Genomic DNA, 13,038 nt, shown 5'->3' on the forward strand with positions numbered 1-13,038 from the left:
ATAATTTCAGGAAGCTATTGAAAGTTCTGACTCAGGGCTTTTTAAGAGTTTAGCAGTTGTTAGTTATATTTTGGAAAATCCATCTACATGAATCTTCAGTGCCTTGAAAGAATTGTTAGCTTGGCAGCAGCACTAGGACTTTGGAGAAGGTGGTCTTGAGTGCGCATGCTGTCACACACACCTTTACAAGTTGTATTGCTTAGCTTGTGTAATATGGGACTGCGCATGAGCTGGGTTTGGGTAATTCTTTAAAAGAAATTCTCTAGATTTGCATGTCATATTTTTTTTAAAAAACTGATTATTTGTGGCCATGACACTGTTACCAGAACAGGAACCGTATGTTGAGTCTTCGTGCAAAGTCATGTATAAGTAGCATCTGGAGGAGGAGATAGAGTTCATCCAGTTTGCCATTTTAGTATGAAAGGAGGAGCTGTTTGGTAAACAGATTATCTTCCCCTCTAATAAAAAATGACCTTTTGTTCTCATGATTTGGTTATAAAATTTTTTTTTAAGGAAATCATGAATTGCATGTCATTCTTAATGCTAGTCTTCCTTAGACTGAATCCACAACATTGTTTTTCTGTTCAGTTCAGTATGCTTGTGTCTACTAAATGTAGTATATTCAGTGATAGAAAGCAGTTCGACTCATAGCAGTGTTTTGCTTTGTATTATTCTAGTGTTTTTACCTTTCGTTTGAATAAATTTAAAGTCTTGTCAATATAGTTTTTGTAGGGCAAATGATTCTTGCTTATTAGCTTTTGTTAAAAAAAGTGTTCAGCAAGAGCTAAGCTTTTAAAAATAAATGCAAACATTTACCATTAATAAAACCTTTGATGTAGTAGCATTGTATAATGCTTTTCTCTGATCTTTTGAAACTATTCGTTATAAACATATACATGAATTTTGATTCTTAAGGTGGTTGGAGACAAATCTCTGCACATCAAATCTTTTATTATTGGGAAGGAAATTATCATGTCTTTGAGAAAGAAGAACATACATCTCCCCCTCCGTGTAAGACATAGATGCCGCCTGCAGAAGGTTCTCATTGCACTTGTTTACAGTGACGGCACCTGCATCTAAAGGGCCAAAGAAGCTGTTCATATTTTAACACCTCACACTCTTTCAGGATTAGGATATGTTGAGAAAGGAGTCTGAATAGGATAAGTTTATTAGGAAATAAAACCACTAGCCAGGAAGACTCAACTTTTCTATAAAAAGTTTATTCTTCACAACTCAGATGTAGATTTCATTTTCAAGAGGTATACATTTTAAAGCAATGATTTGTTTGGCTTTATTAGAGTTTTGTGACTAAATCAATAATTGAATGCTTTGGGGGTTGTTTTCCAAGTTAATAAAAGCATTTATTTGTGAAGTTATTGAGAGGTTGTCTAGTTTTAGTTCAAAAGATTAAGTATATGTATCGGATGTTTAAGAGGAAGATCATCTGAAACAATCTTTTTTAATTGTTATTTGAAAAAAGCATATGTATTCCAGCTTCAAAATTGTGAATTTATGTTTGGATAACTTCTAATTAGCTGTATTTTGGGAGTTTATTTCTGTTACTGTATAATTAGCTATTTCATGGCAATATTTTTTAGAAATCAAAACTCTGTATAGGTTTTTAAAATAAAGCCATTTTAGAAAATCTGATTTACATTTCTTATCATTGGCTGTTATTCATCTTTTACAGAAGTTAAAATTGTTTGTTAGGCTTATAGTGTATCATTTCCCAAACTTAGAATGAAAACGTTTCACGGTGCATTGCAGAGCAGCGACAGGCTTGTAAGATAGAATGAGTGATGACATATCCATGAGACAAGTCAGTGCTGCCCTAATCAGAAATGATGTGTTCATGCTCTAGGTGCCCCTTCATATCAGGCGCTTGCATTCTCAGATACGGCAGCTTTCTGAAAGGCAGATTTTTAAGTCAATATAAATTGTTTCTCTCATATTTAAGAGTGTTACCCACCCTTCCTCTCCCTTATTTCCACAGAACACTAAGTAATATCTTGAGTAGAGCATTGACGTACAGTTTAGGCAAAGCTTTTATAGGTGAAGTTAACCCTGATTTAATTGGAAACATAGAAAAACAGTAAAACCAGAGAGCCGTTGGCTACTGACCATGGTCAAATCATACTGAAGAAAGACTGAAGTTCAGAAAGATTAAATGCTCTTAATATGTATGTTAGGGTACAAGAGTGCTGTATTAGTTTCCTATTGCTGCTTGAGGTTACCATGAACAGAGTAGCTTAAGACAATAGAAATTTATGAGCCTGCATTTCTGGAGGTCAGAAGTCTGGTGTGAGTCTCCCTGGGCTAAAATCAAGTTGTCGTCAGGGCTGTGTTCCTTTCTGGATGCTCTTTGGGAGAATCCATTTCTTTGCTCTTTCTAGTTTGTAGAGGCAGCTTATGTTCCTTGGCCCCTTGCATCTTCAGGGCCAGCACTGGCCAGTTGAGTCTCACATTGCATCATTCTGACATTGTCTCTTCCACTTTTATTTATTTACTTGAGGAAGATTAGCCCTGAGCTAACGTGTGGGACGCCTACCACAGCATGGCTTGCCAAGCGGTGCCATGTCCGCACCCGGGATCTGAACCAGCGAACCCCAGGCTGCCGGAGCGGAATGTGTGCACTTAACTGCTCCACCACTGGGCCAGCCCGGCCCCCACTTCTCCATTTTTAAGGACGCTTCTTATAGCATTGGGTCCACCTGGATAATCCATGATGATCTCTTTAATTTTAGTTAGTAAGCAACCTTAATTCCACCTGCAACCTTAGTTCCCTTTGCCATGTAACATAACATATTCGTACGTTCCAGGGATTAGGAAATGGTCATCTGTGCGGGCAGGGGGTATTATTCTGCCCACTACAGGTTTAGATGGGAATTTGGGCTTGTGTTACTAACTATTCTACATATAGAGAAAATGTTCTCAACAGATTTAGAGAAATGATTTGATTTCATTGAGAGGTTAACTTAAATCCACCCAAATTAATGGAAGTGGTATATGTAGGCAGTTCCTAGTTTATGAATGTGGGGATAAATCTCAAAGGAAATAATTGGCTCAAAATTTTGACTGTTTTTAGAAGAAGGTAATGATATCCTTAATCTATAAAAATGCTGGTATGTTACATGCTGTTCCTTATTCACCTTCATATTCTATATTGATGATCTCACCATTGCTATGGCTAGATTATCGTCTATATGTTTGAAAGATTTCTGATTTGATACCAGATTCTTATTTCCCACTTCCTTTGGGCATATTTGAATAGATATCCAGGCACCTCAAACCTGACATGTCCCAACCTTAAATTCACTATTTCCAATATACTTGTGTTAATTAATAGTATTATTACCCAGTTTCTTAAACTAGAAACTTCAGTCATATTTGACTGCTTTTATCACCTCTAGTTATTTGCTGGATCCTCTTATTGTTTCTTTGGAAATATCTCTTGAATCTACTCCTCATCTCCACTCCCACTGCTTTTGTCAGGGGCTTACCAGCAACTGGGTAATTTCAGAAGCGGTCTATCTGGTCTCCCTGTGACAGCCCTTTTGCACTTTTTTTTTTTTTTTAAGATTTTATTTTTTCCTTTTTCTCCCCAAAGCCCCCCGGTACATAGTTGTATATTCTTCGTTGTGAGTCCTTCTAGTTGTGGCATGTGGGACGCTGCCTCAGTGTGGTTTGATGAGCAGTGCCATGTCCGCACCCAGGATTCGAACCAATGAAACACTGGGCCGCCTGCAGCGGAGCACGCGAACTTAACCACTTGGCCACGGGGCCAGCCCTGCCCTTTTGCACTTTAATCTTGTCTCCATTTTACCTTGATAGTTATTAGCCTTTATAAACAGGTTTGGACTTCTGGTTTCTGGTCTGGCATGTAAGGAGATTGGAAGCTAACACCCCTGTCCTCACAATAAGACAAAAGATGAACAAGGTGAAAACTAACAACTCTTATTTGATCTATCAGAGAACTGAGGTCACAGGCAAACCACTGCTCCAAAAGTTGTAGACAGTGACAGGCAGATACAGAGAATCACAGCTTACTGGAGCAGAAGCCCAGGACTGAAACCCATGCTATAACCAGTACAAGGGTAGGAAACCGTAAACTGTACTTGATGAATTGCTGGATGCTCAGGACAAATGTGAGGGTTAAAACCTCCGGGCGGGAGGGGGTGCACAGGGCATACTTTTGTAAGTTTTACTATCAGGAGACCTACGAGGTTCTCACAGTGAAGACAAAAAAATTTGCTTGTGCTTCTAACAGGAGAAAGGGAAAAGTAGCCGTTCTGTTGGAGAAGAGCATTCTGTTCACCTTAACAAGGCCTACCTTTAGCGGAAACTGTTTTGTCAGAGCTTGACTGACAAAATACTCAACTCCAGCACACTCTAGGCTTCTACTTGAGGGAAGACAGATACCCAACTCCAGCCCCCTTGTAGCCTTCCTGTCTCACTTAGGGGGGAAAAATGCTGAGAAGGACTTGTGAAGGTGACAGCTCACCTAAAGATTTGGACCTAACCATAGAATTATAGAAGGCTTTCTTACCACCACATCAATAGGGCTTCTGTATACTAACAGGATTACTACTGAAAGAATGGCACATCTCAGACCTTATTTAATAAGAAGTCTCTAGGGAAACCCAAAGACAATAGGGGAGACAAAAATAAGGACACCAGAGAAAATTTAGCCTCTGCTACAGCCACAGCACACAGTGACACAGCTTAACTCCTAGCCAAGGGCTCTAATGGAAAAAGTGAACAATGTAAGAAGAGAGATGGGAACTCTAAAAAAGAATCAAAAGTAAATGCTGGAAATAAAAAACACTATCAGAAATGAAGAATGCCTTTGATGGGCTCGTCAATAGACTGGACAGAAAGATAGCTGGAAAACCCCAAAGTTCTTGGAGATTAAACAACACGCTTCTAAGTAACATGGGTCAAAGAAGTCTCTAGCGACGTTAAAAGATATTTCAAACTGAATGAAAATGAAAACACAACTTAACAAAATTTGTGGGATACAGTGAAAGCAGCTCTTAGAGGGAAATTTATAGCATTGAACGTATACATTAGAAAAGAAGACCTAAAATGATTACTCTAAGCTTCCATCTTAGGAAACTAGAAAAAGAAGAACAAATTAAATCCAAAGTAATTAAAAGAAAAATAATAAAAATTAGAAATCAATGAAATTGAAAGGAGGAAGTTAATAGAGAAAAATCAAGGAAACCAGTAGGTGATTCTTTGAAAAGATCAATAAAATTGATAAACCTCTAGCCAGATTAAGAAAAAAGACACATATTACTAATATCAGAAATGAAAGAGGTGCCATCACTACAGATCCCAGGGACATTAAAAGGATAATAAACAACTCTATGCCCACAAACTTGATAACTTGGATGAAATGGACCAATTCCTTGAAAGACACAATCTACCAAAACTCACACAAAAAGGAAATAGATAATCTAAATAGGCCTATATCTATGAAAGAAATTGAATCAATAATCAATAACCTTTCAAAACAGAAAGCAATGGGCCCAGATGGACTTACTGGTGATTCTAACAAGCATTTAAGAGAGAAAGTACACCAATTCTCTACAATCTCTTCCAGAAAATAAAAGCAGAACCAATATTATCCTAATATGAAAACCAGACAAAGATATTACAAGAAAGGGGAATTTCAGGCCAATATCTCTCATGAACACAGATGCAAAAATCCTCAACAAAACATTAGCAAATTGTTGGACAAAGAGAACAGATTAGTGGTTACCGGGGGAAAGCGGGATTAGGGGGTGGGCACATAGGGTGAAGTGGTGCACCTACAATGACTGACAAATAATAATGTACAACTGAAATTTCACAAGGTTGTAAACTATCATAATATCAATAAAAAGTAAAAAAAACAAAAAACATTAGCAAATTGAATCCAACAATGTATAAAAAAATATGAGCAAGTAGGGTTTATTCCAGGTATGTCAGCCTGGTTCAACATTTGAACATCTGTTGATGTAATCCATCACATCAATATGCTAAAGAAGAAAAATTATATGACCATATCAAGAGATTGAGAAAAAGCATTTGACAAAGTCTCCACTTAGGATTTTTTTAATAAACCTAGTCATGATGAAAACTCAGCAAACTAGGAAGAGACAGGAACCTCCCCTTGATAAAGAACATCTACAAAAATCCGACAGCTAACTTCACCCTCAATAGTGAGAAACTGGATGCTTTCCCCCTGTAGTTGGGAATGAGGCAAAGATGTCCCCTTTCACCACTCCTATTCATCATTTTACTAAAGTCCTAGCTAATGCAATAAGACAAGAAAACAAAATAAAAGTGTACAGATTGGGAAGGGAGAAATAAAACTGTTTGGAGATGACATGGTTGTCTATGTAGAAATTCCTAAAGAATTGACAGGAACAGTCCTGGAACTAGTAAGTGATTATAGCGAGGTTGAAAGATATAAAGTTAATATACAAAAGTTAACTGCTTTTCTATGTATCAAAAGTGAAAAAGTGGAGTTTGAAATTAGAAACAATACCATTTGAATTAGCACCAAAAAAATTGAAATACTTTGGTATAAATATAACAAAACATGTACAGGATCTATATGAGGAAGACTATAAAACTTTGATGAAAGAAATAAAAAAAGATCTAAATAAATCAAGGATATTCCATGTCCATAGATAGAAGAGCTCAGCATTGTTAGGATGTCACTTCTTCCCAACTTCATTTATAGATTCAGTGCAGTTACAAACAAAATCCCAGCAGGTTATTTTATGGATGTCGACAAATTCATACTAAGTTTTATTCAGAAAGGCAAAAGACCCAAAATAGCCAACCCAATACTGGAGAAGAACAAAGTTACAGGATGAACACTACCTGACTTCAAGACATATTAATAAAGCTAAAGTAATCAAGGCAGTGTGATATTGGCAAAAGAATAGACAAATAGATCAATGGAACAGAATAGAGAGCCCAGAAATAGACCCACACAGATATAGTCAACAGATCTTTGACAAAGGAACAAAAATAATGAAAAGCAGAAAGGTCAGTTTTGTAAGAAATGGTGCAGAAACAACTGGGCATACACATGCAGGAAAAAAAATTCTAGACACAGACCTTACACTTTTCACAAAAATTAACTCAGAATGGTTAATAGACCTAAATATGAAATGCCAAACTGTAAAACTTCTAGTAGATAACACAGGAGAGAATCTAGGTGGCCTTGGTTTTAGTTATGAATTTTTAGATACAACACCAAAAGCATGATGCATGAAAGAAACGATTGACAAATTGGACTTCATTAAAATTAAAAACTACGGGACTGGCCCTGTGGCCGAGTGGTTAAGTTCGTGCGCTCCGCTGCAGGCGGCCCAGTGTTTCGTTGGTTCGAATCCTAGGCACAGACATGGCACTGCTCATCAAACCACGCTGAGGCAGCGTCCCACATGCCACAACTAGAAGGACCCACAACAAAGAACATACAACTATGTTCTGGGGGGCTTTGGGGAGAAAAAGGAAAAAAGATAAAATCTTTAGAAATTAAAAACTACTTTGTGAAAGACACTTTAAAAAATGAAAAGATAAGCTACAGACTGGGAGAAAATATTTGGAAAACACACATCTTATAAAGAGTTTGTATCCAAAATGCACAAAGAACTCCTAAAACTCAACAGTAAGAAAACAAAGAACCCAATTTAAAAATGGGCAGAAGATCTCAACAGAAACCTCACTAGAGAAGATATACATAGGGCAAACAAGCATATATGTTTCCAATTGTCTTGGGTATCTAACTAGGTTGGAATTGCTGAGTCATATGGTAACTATGTTTTAACCTTTTGAGAAACTGCCAGACACAAAAAACCATGTATTGTTTGATTCCATTTACAGTCGTGTGCTGCAAACAGTTTTGGTCAACGACTGACCGCATATACAACAGTGGTTGCATAAGATTAGTACCGTATAACCTGTGTGTGGTAGGCTATACCACCTAGGTTTGTGTAAGTGCACTCTACGATGTTCACACAATGATGAGATTGCCTGAGGATGCATTTCTCAGAAGGTATCCCTGGTGTTAAGCAACACATGACTGTAAATAAAGTGTCCAGAATAGGCAAATCCGAGGAGACAGAGAATAGATTTCAGTGATTGCCAGTGACTTGGGGGAGGGGCAAATGGGGAATAACTGAGAACAGGTACAGTGTTTCCTTTTGGGGTGATGAAAACTTGTGGAATTAGATAGTGATGAGGGTTGCACAACTCTGTGAGTATACTAAAAACCACCAAACAGTCCACTTTAGAGTGGTGAATTTTATGGTATGTGAATTATATTTCAGTTTTAAAAAAAGAAAATAATATTAGTGACCCCCACAAGTATCATGCAGAGTCCCTGCCTGCCAAGGCTCCTCAGAAGGAAATGGAAAGTTTGTGAGACTCAAAGCATCATCTTAACCTGCCCAACTTGTTAACTAGGATTTATTCGGTTCCCCTCTCTTCCCAGCCATCAGATGGTACCTCTCCTCCAAAGTTGTTACAGTGAAGCAAGGCTTTGCTTCAACCTGGTATATTTACTTGTAAGATCTGCTGAAGAAAGTCAAGGAGTAGTTATTTCTGGTTTAATTGATTAATGAGTTAGTCCTTAGCATTTTCCAAAGATGATCAAAAAGTTTTTTATAAATATTATAAATTCATGGATTTAAATATATTTTATATGTTTTAATATCTTACAGTTATTGTCTTCATTGATACTCTGATTGTCCCATATTTGAACAGTGGGAAGTTATTCACATTGGCTCCTGAGTGCTGTTGACACAGACCTGTTCATCTTTGAGAGCTTCCTCGCTTTCTGAAATGACAAGATTTCCAGTCTCGTCTTGTACATTTTCGGCACTGATTTGGAATGGAACATTTCTCCAAGGAGTCCTGATCTGTTTAGTGAGAAATGGCATACATAGGCCACAATTTGGGTGTTGGGGGTGTCAATGCTTTGGGGTTGGCATTGTTTTTGGTCTTTACAGTGGAAAGAGCTAGGAATACTTTTAAGAAAAAATATACCATGAGTTCAAACTGAATCTTCCAATTCAAATTCAGGACTACTGGCTATTTATTTAGCTTCATTGATTTTATATCTACATCTCTTTTCAACCATTTAAAAATGTATCTGCTTTATTGCACAATAACAATATTAATGTTATCCCCAACAATATGATTTTCTGAAAACAGTTAAAAAATTTTTTTGCAGTTCTTTTTTTAATTAGGGTGTATTCCACTGTGGATATTTAGTCAGATGACTGTTTTTAAGTCCCTTAGAACAGCTCTTTCTGTGTAGTTATGTTGCCAACTGGGTACACAGATTTACTTTTGGATATTAGGAATTGCTTTATCCATTAATGTATCTAATTTCATTTTAAATTAGATAAAATATGTACATTGTTCCAAAGTTAGTTCTACAAAATAAGATATATTCAAAGAGGTCTGGCTTGTATTCCTGTCCCTTCCACCCTCCATTCATCTATAAATAATATTTGGTTTATTTACCCTCCATTTTTTTTAATATTAGGAAATATACACATGTATAAATCAGTACCCCCTTTCTTTTTTAAAACATAAATATGCATACTGTGCATGAGGTCTCCACCTAACCTCTCACATTTTAATAATAATGACTTTTAATACCTTACCATATAGAAGAAGATATTTTTTTTCTGTTGATGTGTAGGGGGAGACAAAGAAAGGAAAAGTAAGAGAAGCTGTGATTGTGGGGCATAGGGACCTTGGGAGAGTGGCCTAGAAAGTCATGGTTCTGGGCTGCCCTGGCTGGACGAATTGGAGGTCAGGGTTGCCTGGACAGTTGTGAGAATAATTCCAGGGGTCTGGCCACGTTATTCCAAGCCAGGCAGGTTGGTTTCTTCTAACCCAGTCTCTTCAGTTTAATTCAGTGTCTGTTATCCTTCAGCCCCAGTCTCCCCTCCTCTGGGAATAAAGGGAAAGAAGAGTGAGGAGGCATCCCCCAGCCCATGGTACCTTCCATGGGGAAAAGTAAGTTAGCTTATGTGCTCATCCAATGCCCACCTCCTCCGTCTTACTACCTCCCTGCTTGGGACAGCCCATCCTCCCAGGAATGCTGAGGGCTTCCTATTCCAAAACATTAAGAACCTACAACTTCAGGCTGGGAAAATAGGAATTGTCTCCTTCCTGTCATGGCAAAGAGCATTTACTTCTGAGTGGGATTTCAGGCATTTCCTATGGGAAGACACACAGGAGAGCCCAAGATCGTCCTGCTGGCTCCACCTGGTGGGGGGGGGGGGGGGGAGGGAGGGAGGTGCTGTGCTCTGTGCCCACCTCCAATCCCCTCCCTCCTCTGGAATTCTGCTTGCACAAGGGAAGCCAAGCTTCCTAGACAAGAACTGTGTGTATTGTCAGAGACTGTGTCAAACTTGGTCTCAAATGAGGAAATTTCATTTAAGAGAAACTTCTAATTTTTTCTCTCTCTTTTTAAAAGATGCTCTATACAGGAAGGTGAAGTAACTGTCTAATGAACATCAGGATAATGAATAAATATGACATCATTATGTTTAATGATAGCAACATAAACACTTATTTAGCTCCTACTGTGTGCTACACACAGGCACTTTACACGTATCATCTGATTCAGTCACTAGGGTTATGAGTTTCATTTTTCCCATGAGGATGGAGAGGCTAAGAGAGGCTAAACAAATAGCTCATAGTTTTTCATTTAGTTAGTTGCTGTGCTAGGATCCAAAATTGGTCTTTTTTTTTTTTTAATCTTTCCTCCCCCCCATTCCTCCTTTCCTTCCTCCATCCCTTTCTTTAAACAACCAAAGGCCATATTCTTGATATCACACGACTCCTGCCTTTGATGAGAGCTCTGAAGGGTGTCAGGGAAAAAGCTGATGTGAGAAGTAGTCGTAAGTGAGTTTCAAGTTGAACGGAAAGAACCGGGGCAGTTAGTAACGTACCTCTCACCCTCCTCCTTAAATTTTTCCCTAAAGGATTGTAGGGAGAGAAGTTCTCCAAACTGGGATCTTCATTGGATGCACCAACCTCTCTCTCCCACGAGGGGTCAGTAAAACCCTCTCAGTGAACTGCAGACCTGTTGGTGCCCTTAACCCCTCTGCGGCTTAGCGCGGCAGCTAAGAGGATCATTCTATTCTTGAACGGACCTCTGACCTTCACATCGACTCTTCTCTCTCTATCACGCTGCTTTTTTCGGGCTGAATTCACCTGACACCTGCACTCTATCCTCATGCTACCATGTAGTGTGAAACAAATGCAATGAGCACAAAGTCTCAGTTCATTCTTTACTTTTTATGTAGTGTTTTAGTTAAAAATTACTCTACGTAAAATATGGTTACAAATTGTTTCTTATAATTCTGTATCTTGCAATCGTTATATCTGAATAAGTATTTAGAACAGGAATTGACGTATCTAAAGCAATAATAATATATTTAAGACCTATGAAGTGCCTTCTAAGGCTCCCTGGTTCATGCTGTACCTGGCATTTGAACCCTGGCGGTCTGGCCCTGGAGTCCGTGACCCCAACCATTGTTGACACACTGCCTCTCCACCAGAGACAGAATCAGTGTCTCCCACGGTCCCGGCAAGAGTGATTTTCAGGTATAGAAGCTACTACAGGCATTCGAGAGGTGGATCGAGATTTTGTGGGGCTTGTAGCTTATACCCTCTGTAGAAAAACAATAGAAAATCACAAATACAAATGTAGACATTTGAGTAAATGTTTATTTAGAATGAGAAAATAATTAGAAAAAAGACTACAAACAGCTCCAAATCCAGGAAGAAAGGCGTATTTTTATTGAGGAACTCCCTGACACATCTAGTGCTCCTCCCCCACCCCCCTATCTTGACAGGAGAGAATGTCCATTTTGACTAGGTGTTAATGAGAACTGAATCTTTGGCTTATCATTTACATGTCTGAGGTCTGGAAGGAGTTTTCGCAGGCCAGCTTCTGGCTGCATTCATTTCAAACCTCTTTTCTCTTCTGTGACCCATGTACTTCAGGTGCCAGGCGCCATAGGACACAAGCATGTTGCCATACCCGCGGTCGCCCTGCCTCTTCCCATCACACCACCAGGTGGGGAGAGAGAGAGAGTGTTTCTGGAAGCCATGTCTATGCCAGGGTGGCTTAGCAATAGCTTAGATATACACAAAAGTACCTGCAAGCCACATCAATGTAGCCAACTAATCCCAAATAAATGCATCCTCAGTGTAGCCTCACCTGCCTCTTCTCAAAAGCGGGGGGCTACCCCATAGCCACCTGGCACAGAGAAGCAAAAGAAAAGTGGGAGTGGAAACAAAGTGGTCAGAACTGACTGTGGTTAAAATGTATCACTTTTACATATTTTACAAATAATGTGACCATATGAACACACCCCTGGACCCTTCCCAGGCTTGAAAGGGACCTGTCTAGTGACAGCCCTGTAGCTTAAGTTACTTTAGCTTTAGGGTGAATGCCCCTGTATACATCCTTAGAGAACTAACTCACACCCCAGCCTTACTCACAGCTCAAAGGGTATGTGCCAGGTTATAGCACAGAAACACTCGTATCCCGCTGCTAACAAGGACAGCTTCTCCATCTAGTGACAGGACCTCTCTAACTGTAGGCAGACAAGTCACAGGATTTCCCAATACCCACCAAATATGGCAGGTTCTGCTGTGGATAAAGTCCAGTTTTTTGGCCATGGGTCATTGCATCAGTAAGGAAGATCAGGGGATGTCCACCGCACAACAGAAGTGAGTGTGCAACTGAGACCTAAGAACGGACAGCCATCTTGGGTCAATGATCCACTTTCCCCAGGACTCAGTAGTGATAAAAGCTTTGCTCATACTTTTCCCTTGCCTAAAACCATCTCCATCCAGCACACATCTCACATTCCAACCCCAAGCCATGGAGCCTTCCCAGCAGCTCCAAGGCCCTCGGATCTCTCCTCTATCTGAGCTCCTACAAGTTTGAACAAACAATTCCCGAAACAACTCTTTGTTAAGTACCCATTCTGGGCTAGC

This window comes from Equus quagga, chromosome 9 (assembly GCF_021613505.1).
Source record: "Equus quagga isolate Etosha38 chromosome 9, UCLA_HA_Equagga_1.0, whole genome shotgun sequence".
Classification (NCBI taxonomy): Eukaryota; Metazoa; Chordata; class Mammalia; order Perissodactyla; family Equidae; genus Equus; species Equus quagga.